The sequence below is a fragment of the Lacerta agilis genome, chromosome 2 (assembly GCF_009819535.1).
Source record: "Lacerta agilis isolate rLacAgi1 chromosome 2, rLacAgi1.pri, whole genome shotgun sequence".
Taxonomy (NCBI): Eukaryota; Metazoa; Chordata; class Lepidosauria; order Squamata; family Lacertidae; genus Lacerta; species Lacerta agilis.
The window spans coordinates 19,415,570-19,428,005 of NC_046313.1; the positions used below are offsets into that span (position 1 = coordinate 19,415,570).

A 12,436-nucleotide genomic window follows, 5' to 3' on the forward strand; every position below is an offset into this window, starting at 1 on the left:
ATATAAGTAATCAGTAGACATGGTTGAGAGAGAAATGCAAAACAGCAATGCAAAACAGCAGCGGGGAGGCCTAGAGGAAACGTGGGAGAGGGACGGAGAGAGCGATTCTTATAGGCTTTGTGGAGAAGATAGGGGGGCTATTTTCCATCCTGGTCCCAATTTCTGAGCCCGGGTCCCACCGCCTTGTTGGATGGCCAGCTCTCTACTGAGGAAGCAGCTCGTTTCGTTTTTTTTCTTTTCTTTTTGCCCGCCATTCTTCCTCCTCCTGCACCCGCCCCTCCCCTTCACCGGTGTTGTGTGCTTTAATGTATACAATGAAGGAAAGAAGAAGTCGAAAGAGAACTGCCTTGCGCTGATGTCAGGAGTAGGGCTGGCTCAGAGGAGGGTGTGATTGAGTTTGCCTGAGCTTCAGTCAGCCCTCTGTATTTTGTGCTGCTAACTTCCAGTGTGCTGCTGAGCCGGTCTGCAAAGCAAGGTACAGAAACCCCTCGCTTTCTCTTATTTGTCTTCTATAGCCACGCTTTGTTGCCAGAGATGTGTGTGCATTTTGCGCGCGGCGCGGCGTGCGCTCAGGATAAAGGAATTCGGCAGGATTGTTTTTTGGGTATGGGTTGTAGTAGAAGTTTCAATAGATGAGATGTGCAGGGGGGCAGTTTTCAGGGCTAGCGTGGTTGTGAACTGTCAGCTTTTTCGCAAGTGGACTGGACGGAAGCAATAGGCTTTAAATCCACGAGAGCCCGAGTTGCTTTGCTGTCTGCGACCAGAGACAGCATTTGGGGTGGGGAAATGTGTTCAAATGGTGCGGGGGGGGGATCCTCACAACCGTTGCAAACCCCACCACCAGCAGCCTTTCAGTTCGACCGGATTTCGTTGTCATTATTTTTGTCTGTCTGCAGGAGAGCGACAGAGCGCTGCAATCTGGGAAGGGGCAAAAATAGGTTTCTTTAAAATATGTATGACTCCAAGGCGCGTCCTGGGGAAGCAGGCGGACGGCTTTCTTATTTTAGCAGCAGCAACGAGGGGAGAGACTGAGAAAGAACTTTGTGTGCTTTCGGAGGGGAGGTGGGGCGACGGGTTTGGAGTTGGGGTGGGGGGAAAGAGAAAAATGAATAGTGCAACTTCAATGTCTGTGGTGATTCACCTCCCTGCCATGCAGAAATGTGGCACGTCGCTGCACCAAGAAACAATGCCAGCCGCAAAGTTTTCTTTTGTATTTATTCCCCACCCCCATCCCACAAGAGGAAGGAAACCCATTTTGGTCTAGCCTGCTGGAGGGAGGGGGCGGTGGGGGGGGGAAGACTGTACTTAGTACCACTTTAAACTTAAATGCTCTGCTGCCGCTGCTATCGGTTACCTCGTTCATTGAAGGCTCTCTGGTTTTATCTGACCCTGGGGAAGGCTTGCTTGGCCTCATTTCCTGTGAATAAGAGGGCGTTGATTCTTCTGATTTGCCGCGGATGACTTGACATTGCATGCCTCAGTTTCGTGCCATGAGCCCTGTAAAGCGATCCCGGATTGTCGTCCTGAAATGTGCCTCCTTCGCTTTCCACATAGCTTTCTTTATCTCTGCAATGCAGGAGACAGTTTGCCCCTCATTAACGGTGAGATGCCGTCTAGATGTTTTGGCAGCTTTCCTGAAGGAGGAGAGAGAAAGGAATTGGCACGTTTGGATTAAAAGCACTTGATGAATATCTCTCAAGCTTCTATTCTGGTGAAGTCCCCCTTCCTGCAGCTTTTGTTGCATACTAACGTAAGGTTCGAGGATACAAAGAGTCTCCTATTTTTCTAGCAAGTAGGATTTATTTGAAAGTCAGCACTCCCAAGGTCTCCGCTAGTAGGTCTTTCCTGGGCTGTTTCCTGTGAGAACTCTTTAAATAAAGATGCTGGAAATGACCCTTGCGTGTTCCCCTGAGCTACAGTCTGCTAGAGTGCTTTGCTTTGTACATATTTTTGTAATTAATGGGTGAGGCTTTGATAATTATACAGGTCCCTTATGATCAGTGTTGGAAACAGTTATGAAAGTTAGGAGCTAAATGGCACCTTAAACCAAGTTATGGGCGCAACACCGGATTGTCTAGGCTTGCTTTTTTATAACAAGAATACAAAGCTGAAAATGAATGAACTGCAGCTAAAATCTTAAGTTCATTTTTCACATGGTCTAGTCCTTCCCCTGCTCACCCCTCTAATATTCTTAAGAGGGTCTCACACAAATGAAATTCCCTGTCGCAAAATGTGCCTAGAACAATGGGAGTTTTGAACACTGCTTATGATTTTTGAAATCCAGAACAAAAAAGAACTTTATAAACATTAGATAATTTGTTGGGTGTAGCATTAAAACAGATGGTGCAGGGTTTCCCAGTGGACGGAGAGTTCTGAGGTACCCCATGGGCCAGTTTAGGTTTGGGTCAGCCATCTCTTTCCTCATTCCAGCTGGAAGATGGAGCTTATTGAGAAAAACGGGTTTATGATGGCAGGATGTGGTGGCAATGTGGCAAAGCCAAACAGGCCATTAGGTTACAGGATAGGGCTGTGGATAAGTGCAATATTATTATTATTATTATATTAGCAAAGTTCAGTTTAACTTTGTGCTTTTGTTGGAAGGCAAGAGGCCAAGGTTCAAATTCTCACTTAGAGAATTGTGTGCTAAGTGTCCTCAGGCAACTCACTCTTTCGTCAAATTATCTACCTCAGTGATTTGGATAAAATTGCAAAACACTGAAAAGTGCCTTAAAATGGGAGGTAACAATTCAGCAGGTGTCTACTGTTAAAAACAGCTTTGAAAAATCTGACCCTTTATCTTTTGTGTAAAGTAGTTAGGTGATTCTTGATCCTGTTTGTGTGTAAGACCCTGAGCAAAGGGCATTTTTTCTCTAGCAAACAAATTTATGCCTACCAAATTAGCTAAATTATAATCTACAATGACTGCTTGAAAGAGCCCCTCTCCCTCTCAAACTTTCTCCCAGGGGACACTTTCTTTAAAACTTTTAATCCCAACAGCTTTAAAATCGGAATTGTGATTTCCGATAAATCTCTCGTGATGTTATGAGTTTGTGTCCTACGATCTTGGAGAATTGCTATTGGGGGGGTGGCTAGATGAGAAGCTTTGAAAGGCACCATTACAATTAGTGATAAGGGCTTTGGAACCAGACAGACCATGAACTAGGATGCCGCATGTGTATAGGAATCGCATGTGTTTCAAATGCATCTTCTGATTCTGCCAACACAGGCCTTGGACATTTGGTCAATGCATAACTTATTTTCTAAATTTTAATGCTGAATGGTTTCTGTAAAGAACTGGATTTCTTGGGAGAAAAATAGCAGAACTGTACTTTTTAGGCTCTGGATTAATTATCAGAAAAAGCTGAAGTTCCTTGGGTATCTTCCAATTATTGAGGTTAGGTTGAACAGGAGGAAGATGGGCAAGAGATGACTCAAAGTGACAAAAAAATCCTCTTACTGTTTGTGCTGCTCAGAAATTCCTCTCTTGTGCTAGCCAAGCACTTATATTTCAGCTATTAACACATCAGTGTTATGCCAAGAATAATATCTAGTTTGGTATAGAATGTTACAGCAGTGTTGCTCCGGGAAATACAAAGTACTCAAAGTGAGAAAAGTGATATCTTTTATTGAACTAACATCTGGTGAGTAACTGTGCAATGCATGTCTGTTGAGGAGCCTGTCTTACAGAGTTCAGTGGGACTTATTCCAAGGTTAAATGTTCATAGGATTGCGGCCTACAAATTGGCTCTTTCATATTAAGCTTGTCACATCCACAATTTCCCAGGTTTGGGGAAGCTAGTTTTTCTGTGTCCTGTCCTGCAGACATTGTCCCATTTAAAGACATCGACAAACTAGAGTTTGTCTGCAAGAGGGAGACCTGGATTTTGAGGGACTGGAAACCTATGGGGATTAGTTGAAAGAGGTGAGAATATTTAGCTTGGAGAAGTTACATTATATGATAGATGGGCAAAGTGTGACTAAGGCTTTAAAAGTTCATTTTCCTTAAATTTAACATTTCCTATTTCCAAGTTCAGCCTTTTTTATAGGTTCATGAGAAGCACAGGTTGTGGGGTAAATTGCCCCTTGGATAGCCTCAGCTCTCTTAATTGCTGCAGTGTCAGTTTCTGTTCCCAGAGGGGAGTGGAGAGGCTTTAATTGTTGATATTTCCTCATTATTTTGTTTTTTTCATAGCTGTTCGTAAGCATTCTCATAAGAAAAAATTAGAGGCAATCAGTAATTAAGGTTCTGCTTAATAGAGACAGAAAGGAACACTTAATAGGCTGTTGATAATTGATTTCCCACCTCTTCATGTCAGGAAGCTATAAAACTGGCTGACCTTATAAGGGAGAAAGTGTTAATGATTGTGGTTTATTTGTGAGGAAACATCCTAGGACAGTGCTTTCCAATTAGGGGTCCAGAGACTCCTGGGGGTGCACAGAACGCACCCAGGGGGTCTGCGGCCCAATCCCTTGCCTACCCCCACCACTAATTTTTTGTCATTTTTTCTTGGTAATATCACAAATTTTATGGCCTGTTTTAGCACTGTGCAATTTTTCAATATATTGGCCAAAATTGGTTTTGAAATCACACTGCGATAACGATTTTGACCTGGCAATATGCAGCAATATATTGCCCCTCGCGTGAATGAGAGCAGGGCAGCCGATTTCAAGGCATCACTGATATCTCACGATTATCTCAACCAATAACGCTGCTGATCTGAGTTCCCTGCCTCACACGGAGGAAGACCAGGGCAGCCAATAACACTGCAGCCTTTCCTCATGCTGGTTGCCACCGCTGGCTGCCCTGCTGATGGTGGCTTGATGTACCCCCCCATCCCCATCCCCTCCCACTCAAACCATGTGGTGGAGGTGACTCCGCTTCCTCTTCTTCCCCCACCCTCCGGATCTCAGTGGCTGCTCCTTCCCTCATCCCCACACACATATCTCCAGTTTCAGACATCGTGATATATCGGAATATAATGATGTCCAGCTGCTGATATATCATGATGTTAAAAAGCAGATATCGCTGAGCCCTAGTCTGTTTTTTAGTATACAGTGGTACCTCTGGTTAAGAACTTAATTCGTTCTGGAGGTCCGTTCTTAACCTGAAACTGTTCTTAACCTGAGGTACCACTTTAGCTAATGGAGCCTCCCGCTGCTGCCATGTCGCCGCCGCATGATTTCTGTTCTCATCCTGAAGTAAAGTTCTTAACCTGAGGTACTACTTCTGAGTTAGCAGAGTCTGTAACCTGAAGCGTTTGTAACCCGAAGCATATGTAACCCAAGGTACCATTGTGCCTAAAATTCTTTCCTTATTAGGGGCTACCCCACACCTTGTTCAAAAAATTGCTTTGTGGGGGTAACTACTATAGAGTTATCAAAATTTTCAAAAGTAGGGGGTCTGTGGCTTGGCTTTTTGAAAAATAGGGGGTCCTCAGTCATTAGCTAATTGGGAACCACTGCCCTAGAAGGGTCTTAGCCATGGCGAAAGGGCGTTGCTGAATATTACTGTGCTAGATTTTGTACTTGCATGGAACTTCCATTTCTAATCCCAATCCCAGCTGTTTATGGGAAAGCAATGTCTCAGCAGCAGCAAAGGGCTGTAGTGCAGAAGGAACAATTGCCTCGTTTACAGTAGTTCAGTCTTGATGACGCGAACCTTGCAGCATTGTTGGAATCAGGCTGGGCTTGGCAGGCTGTAATGCATGAGGGAGGAGGAAGAAACAAGAGGAGGGGGCTGGATGGTAGGAACCTGGGTTGGAGCAGGGAGGATTCTCCCCTTCCCCGCCCCCATCCCCCAACATCAGTCACTTTGGAAGGGGGAGAAAAGATGCCAACTTTCCCCTCTGATCTTCCTGCAGAGCAGAGCGCCTCAGTGCATGTGTGGGGAAAGGCTTTGATCAGCTGTGGAGGAAGCATGAACAGGATGTGGCAGCGACTGAACGGGAGGGTGCAGCCTTATCACCTAGAACCAGGTGCTGCCTTTGCAGATGGCAGCAGACCCACCTGCCCCCGCAATCTTCACATTCCTGTTAGGCGAGTGAGCGTGCCGCTGCCCGTCTTTAATGTTTGGCAAGAAGAGCAGGGAAACTTGTTGGGATATTTTTGCTGCTTCTGTCTAGTTCCGAACTTCTTGTCCTGCTCTTGAACTCTGCAATTGTGACACTTGAGCACAGTGTGCACTGCTGAGCCTGTCCTGTTACTTGCCTGAATAAAGATACCTTCCTTATTTAAAGGTAAGAACCCCTGTCTGTGTGTGTTGGGCAGCAGCTAGGACACTCCCTGTCCAAAAGTGGGGCTGAAACTCAGGAGTTGTACTTCTTTTCTCTAATTCATTAGTCTGAATTGGAAAATATAATTTACCTCTGATGGACACTCTTCAAATATAAAATGACATGAGGCTACAGCGAGCTTGCAGTTGCACATGAGTACAACAGTGTGCAGCCATTTTCACCTAGGGCCAGTTCATTACACCTGGGCATGTGGTAGCCACAGGACAAGTTTTGGAAAAGCAACTAAGCCTCTGCTTGTGCACATCTGTCACTCTGTCACTATGCCACAGCAACTATTTGAACAGGGATATGTGTGCTACGCTGCTGGTCTTCAACCAGGGCTGGCTCACCCTGGTGAGGCAATGGCCTCAGGTGGCAGGATCCACAGGAGCTGCAGATCCAGCCTCCAAGCAATGCACTGCCCACTTCTGCTGCTACTGCAGTGTCAGTGACAGTTACAGCATGCTCCTTGGATGCTGGATCTGCCCCTCCTTAGCAGCCCCCCCCCCCAATGTTGCCTGTACAGGAGCCTCTTGGGGAATAAGAGGCACTGTTTCCTCCCAGCCCTGGGGAGGAAATGGCAGGGGCTGCCATCTGGGGACTGCTGGAGTCTGCACCCACCTGCTGTGATTCAGAGCAGAACCCTTTCCCTCCATTGATTTCCAATTCAGTTGTCAGGTAAGGTTGATTGGATTCTCCACTTTGTTCCCAATGTAGATCTTTATTCCCAGGTTGTTCCTGGTTTAGATCTTCACTCAACCCTTCTTCCCTTAGGGAGGGGTGTGTGCCATTTTGTGGTTTGCCTCAGGTGTCAAAATGTCTTGGGACAGCCCTGTCTTCAACTAGCAGGTCAGAACTCACAACTGCAAACTCACCTAAAGTGGATCGCAACAGCAGTACTACAACTACCATACAGCTATATGGTAAAATAAAATAATAAAAAAGTGAGTTTCCAAATGTATATACAGTGGTACCTTGGTTTGCGACCATTTTAGATTACAGCCATTTTGGATTACAACCACGTCACCCCCGGAAGTGTGTGTCCCTTTTTTGGATTACAACCCATTTTGGGGGGGGGGGGATTACAACCTTTTTTTTTTTTTTTTTTTTTTTTGAGGCTCCCTTGGCGAAAGTGCGATTTGGGTTACAACCTGTTTTGGTTTACAACCGGATCTCCGGAATGGATTATGGTTTTAAACCAAGGTACCACTTTATAGACTAAGCTCTTGGGTTTGAAAAGTTTTAAGACTGTTATGCTAAATTACAGCTGGTGGGCCCTGTGCACATATTTGTAGAATTAACTCTCAAATGTAAACAGTTGGAATTAGTTGTTGGAGTTTTTTTATGTATTTGAGGTTGGAAATCATAATATTAGAAACTTAATGTACTTCTTTTTACTGCATATAAGCAGTATTATAAATAAAAATACAGTAAATAGAATAAGAATATTTTGCCAATATGTTGTAAACAGCAGTCACTGCAACAACAAAATCTGAGATTCTTGAGAGTCTGACCAGAACGTGGAAGATTCTCAAATGCCATTCTACATAACTCATTCTTGCCCCAGACTTCAAGGACTTCCTATATCTTACTTGTCATCTCTGTGGTTCAGATAAACCTCCCTGGTTGGTTAGGGTGAAGCAGTTCATCTTCTATTTTGATAAGACAACTGGCTCGTCCAGGAAAATGGCCCGAGCCATTACAGGTGGGGGCAATGTGTTGGTGTACCTGGGCAACTCTCTTCCCCCACTTGACAAAGATGCTGGGAGAACTGTGCATAGATCTACTGTGGCAGGTTGCTAGCTCAATAGGAAAAGGTGTTGGAGTTAGGGGTGTTTAAACTTCTCCCCTCCCCAGATTTTCCTGATTTGAAATTGCCCTCCAAGATCTATTTGTCATGCAAGGGAAAACATGGAAACATTATCAAGATACCTGTATGCTTGCCCTCGCCGTAGTTTCAGGGGATCGATATATTGAACAAACAGCATGTTGAAATGATTTAACAGTTCTGCATCCTAGCATTGCTTTTCCAATCCAATTTGCAGGTGGGGGTGCACATGACTGCTGGAACTTCTTTTTTTTATGAAAAGCCATGGATGAGTCAATTGTATCTTTCTCAGCACCTTGTCTAGTGCTGCCCCAGCTGAGAGCGTCTGTATATTTCTTTTGTTCAAGAGCCTGGTTACAGTGCACACAAATCTGCATATGCCAAAGTACACATTTACTCAAGAGATCAGGGGCCCGTTCTTGGGCAAATATCACAGGACTTTATAACCTCCCAATGGAGTTATTTTTAATTTAGGAAAATAAACGTACTTCCTGTTCAGAAATTAACTAGGAAAAATAAATCTGGCACTAATCCATAGGTGGCAATGGTCTTCAAGCAAATGGGGGGGGGGTGTAAGCATTTTGCATGTCCTTGATCTCACCACATCAGTATAGAATCTGCTATTGTGCTAAGGGATTTTTCACCCTATGTATTTGCAATGAAAGGAGGTAGCGGGTAGTGATAAAGGGTGATTTAAAGAAAACCACCCTAACATTTGATTTAGATTATGGATTGCCCCTGTGTGGCATCTTGAGCATTTTAGCATGTAGGCTAATGTAATGAAATGCTAACTGTATATGCCATTTCTTTTGATAAGCCTTCATGATGAAGGAAAGCTTTGAAATGCATGCCTGATTGTCCCTTCTCTCCATTCCTGATTTATATGCCTTGCCTTGCTAAAATCTTGCTATAAAATTCCACCCCAGAGGAGTTGCCAGAACCTCTTGTAGCAGAAAGGGCCATTTGATGCTTTAAAATCCCTTGTTGTTTAACACTCTGACTCATGAAAGCTGATAAAGTTATGTGGAACTAAGAAAATACATAGAAATATGAAGACTTCTATTTGCTGAAAACGAGTGACCTAATTTTGGAGCAGAATCACTCTACATCATTGCCCTAGGAGTGACTGTTTCTCATAGGCACATCTAGCCTGAAGGCCTGCTTTTATACCCTATCAGTATGCTGTCTTAGTTATTGTCAGGAGTCACCGTTTTCTCAATATGTGAGCAAATGTCTGTTCTGCCATTGAAATCGTGCAAAGTCCACACAGGGACTGTACACAGGAAAGAGGTGTGTTTGCTTTTGAATTACGGTTGATCCTTGAGGCATGCTTACACCCTGGGTAACGGATGCCATGTAGCTGAAGTGAGGTTTCTAATGGAAGCCATCATTGCCTGGCTGCTCCTAATCACTGGTTTTGGGTAGGATTCGGCCACATCCCAACAAATTGAGGATGCACGATTATTGTTGGCTGCGAAGTTTTGCACAGCAAACCCATTTCCCAAGGAGACTGGAGTTTTTGAGAGAAGGGAAGTGATGGAAAAATGCGTTGGAAAGTGTGCAAACAAATCAGAACGAATCTTAAATAAACAAGTCATCTGGAAGTGCTCTCAGAGTAGTTTGTGCAGATTCAACCTGTTTTATTTAATATCAATATTTCCCATTGTGCGACACCTGGCTTTTGAGTGTATGTATGAGGCAGGGAGAAGGAGCGAAATGGTGGAGACGGCTGCTGCATGACCTTCTTTCAGGGAATGCAAAACTGGCTGAAAATCCACAGGTGGGACAAGCAGCAGGAAAAACTGGAGAAGAGCAAGGCGGGAACTTGAATACCTCTTAGATGAGGGTGTAACACACCAGCGGCTGCAGTGATGCTTTTCCCTTTCCAAATTCCATTGGGGGGAGGGGATAAATCACAATTGGGCTTTGAGAACTCTCCTCTAAAAATAGTCATCCTCCACAGATTTCTCTTCCGACACTATTTCCTTGTAGAAATGTTAGGGGAGAAGTGCAGTTTGCCCCTTGCTGTCCTGCTCCCATGTAGCACTTGTTGTCCCTGATGAACAAGCCAGTGGCTAACATCACCACTTGGGCCTTTCTTTCCTCCACCTGCCTATGGCAGTTGTGTTGTTCTAACTAAACAAATAGTGAACTTGGCCAGCTGAGTGCCTCTGGTTTGGAAGTGAAACGGGGTCACCCCAAATCAAAGTACATAGATACACAGAAGTATGTAAATCTGTACAGGACTTGTGAGCTTCCAGGATATATGGAATATTGAGGCAGAGTGGAGGTTGGGTGGAAGTAGTAAAATGGACTACTGGATGGGATCCAGGAGGATTTAAAAGCAACAACAGCAGCCCTCCCCTCCTTGCACTGTATTTGATGAAAAGGAGGTGAGGGGGAAGGACATACATTACATTGTTACTCACACTCCTGAACCAACCACCAAAACTCGTCGCCCATTCCATTCACCACAATGGGCACTTCCAGACTATTGCTATTTCCTGGTGGGATTCAGTCATAAACCAACATTCAGGGTTGCACAACAATCTCACTTTCCCCCCATCCCAAAACTGGACTTCTTGCGATAGGGAAAGTGACAGAGATCCCATTTGCTTGATGCAACATTGTCTAACCTCCCAGTAAAGTAGTCAGAATGAATGCTCCTGTGTTGTCAAACTTTGCGCAAACCAGTAATGATGAATGTTCTGTTAAGCAGGATATAGCCATGAAATGCTCGGATTTGAAGCTGGCAGCAGCCCTAAACCAGGATCCTCTCCTGCTCCCTTTGCCCACCACCCCACCTCACTGAGACCTGAACAGTGATACTAGACTTCTCTTCCAAGCTGTCTCTTATGGGGTAGGGATGCATTGCGACATTTATGGTAGTTGTGGGTCCCATTTGTCTGTCTAGCCACACAACCATATGCAAGCCTGTACAGGAAGGGGCACCTGGTGTTGTTTCCTTGTTGCAAATCGCAGCAGGGCTGCCCTGAGTGTGGGGTATGGAGAGGAAAGAGGTGCTGTGCTAGTAACAAACAGCTGTGGGAGAAGGAAAGGAGGTGGTTGAGCAGAGAATGATGTGGGGTGAGTTTAGCACGGCCTCTGCAACATTAAGCTTGAGATCGATCTGTGTTTTCCAGAAAGGGGCTGCTGATAGTAGTGTATGTGCACATCCCGCTATTCACCACTGCTGACAATAAGCAGGTTATCATATTGCTTTTTTTATAAAAAAAAATCTGTTTGACCAGAGATGACAAAGGAGCAAGAGGAATGTGTGCATTCCCTGGGAAGCAGTGCCTCCCTTAGACCAGTGTTTTTCAACCTTTTTTGGGCAAGGGCACACTTGTTTTATGAAAAAAATCACGAGGCACACCACCATTAGAAAATGTTAAACAATTTAACTCTGTGCCTATATTGACTATATATAAAGTAATTCTCTTGAATAGGAATCAAATAAACACAATTTTTCCCACGGCACACCAGGCAACATCTCGCGGCACACTAGTGTGCCGCGGAACAGTGGTTGAAAAACACTGCCTTAGACCACTCACAAGTCTCTTTTAAAAAATTGTGTGTCTCCAGCTTCTATCTATTTTATTGCAACTTCACTGGCAGTGCTAAGGCTGCAATGTGGGGGTTAGGGGGAAAAGTGAACAACAGAACAGGTGATGAAGGGCTTCACAGATGCAAAATAGGTAAGCATCAATCTGATTTTAACCCACTCTTCTTGACCTGCTGGGGGAGTTTTCAAACTCAGAGGATTACCGGTAGATAGCCATTTCAGGCGCATGTTGCTGCTCACAACACACCACCATCCGGCAGTACCCCTTTAAGGAATGGCTTGTGCTGCTAAGTCAGGACTGAGGGGATGTTGGGTGGCAGCCTGACAAAGGGAAGGCATTGAAAAGAGCTCCTTTTCTTCCTAAATTTTCTTCCTTTTCTGCGTGCTTGGATTGCTGATCACAGGGCCTGTCATGTGCCTGTGTGAGAGTGAAGGCACACGGAAGGATCCCACTTGATTATAAAGAGGTTTGGGAGGGAAAGTCTGCAAGGGTGAGGACAATAACTGCGCTGCCTTGAAAGAGCTAGCGGGGAGCATGATTCAGTGGAAAACAAGGCAATGGTAATGGGAACAAATAAAGCCCACACATCCTGCCTTCGTATTTCACCTTTCTTGCCACTTCAAAGCCAGAAGCAAAATCTAAGAGTGCCTTCCTTGTCTCTTTCCTTTACAGCAGGGGCAGGGAACCTCAGACCCTGCTACAGACCACACCTTCTCACAGGTCCTGCTGCTACATGTCCCAGATATTGTTGTCTGCATGGAATGTGTCCT

General features: G+C 44.8%; 1 protein-coding gene across 2 annotated transcripts in view; it reads left to right on the forward strand.

Annotated features, from left to right (window-relative positions):
* The first annotated feature begins 269 nt into the window (after nt 1-269).
* DGKA (diacylglycerol kinase alpha) overlaps nt 270-12,436 on the forward strand; it is a 58,343-nt gene continuing 46,176 nt past the window's right edge. For both annotated transcript variants that reach the window (XM_033138820.1, XM_033138822.1), the window contains exon 1: nt 270-475. The gene's annotated coding sequence lies outside the window, so the exon portion shown is untranslated. The remainder of the gene's footprint in view (nt 476-12,436) is intronic.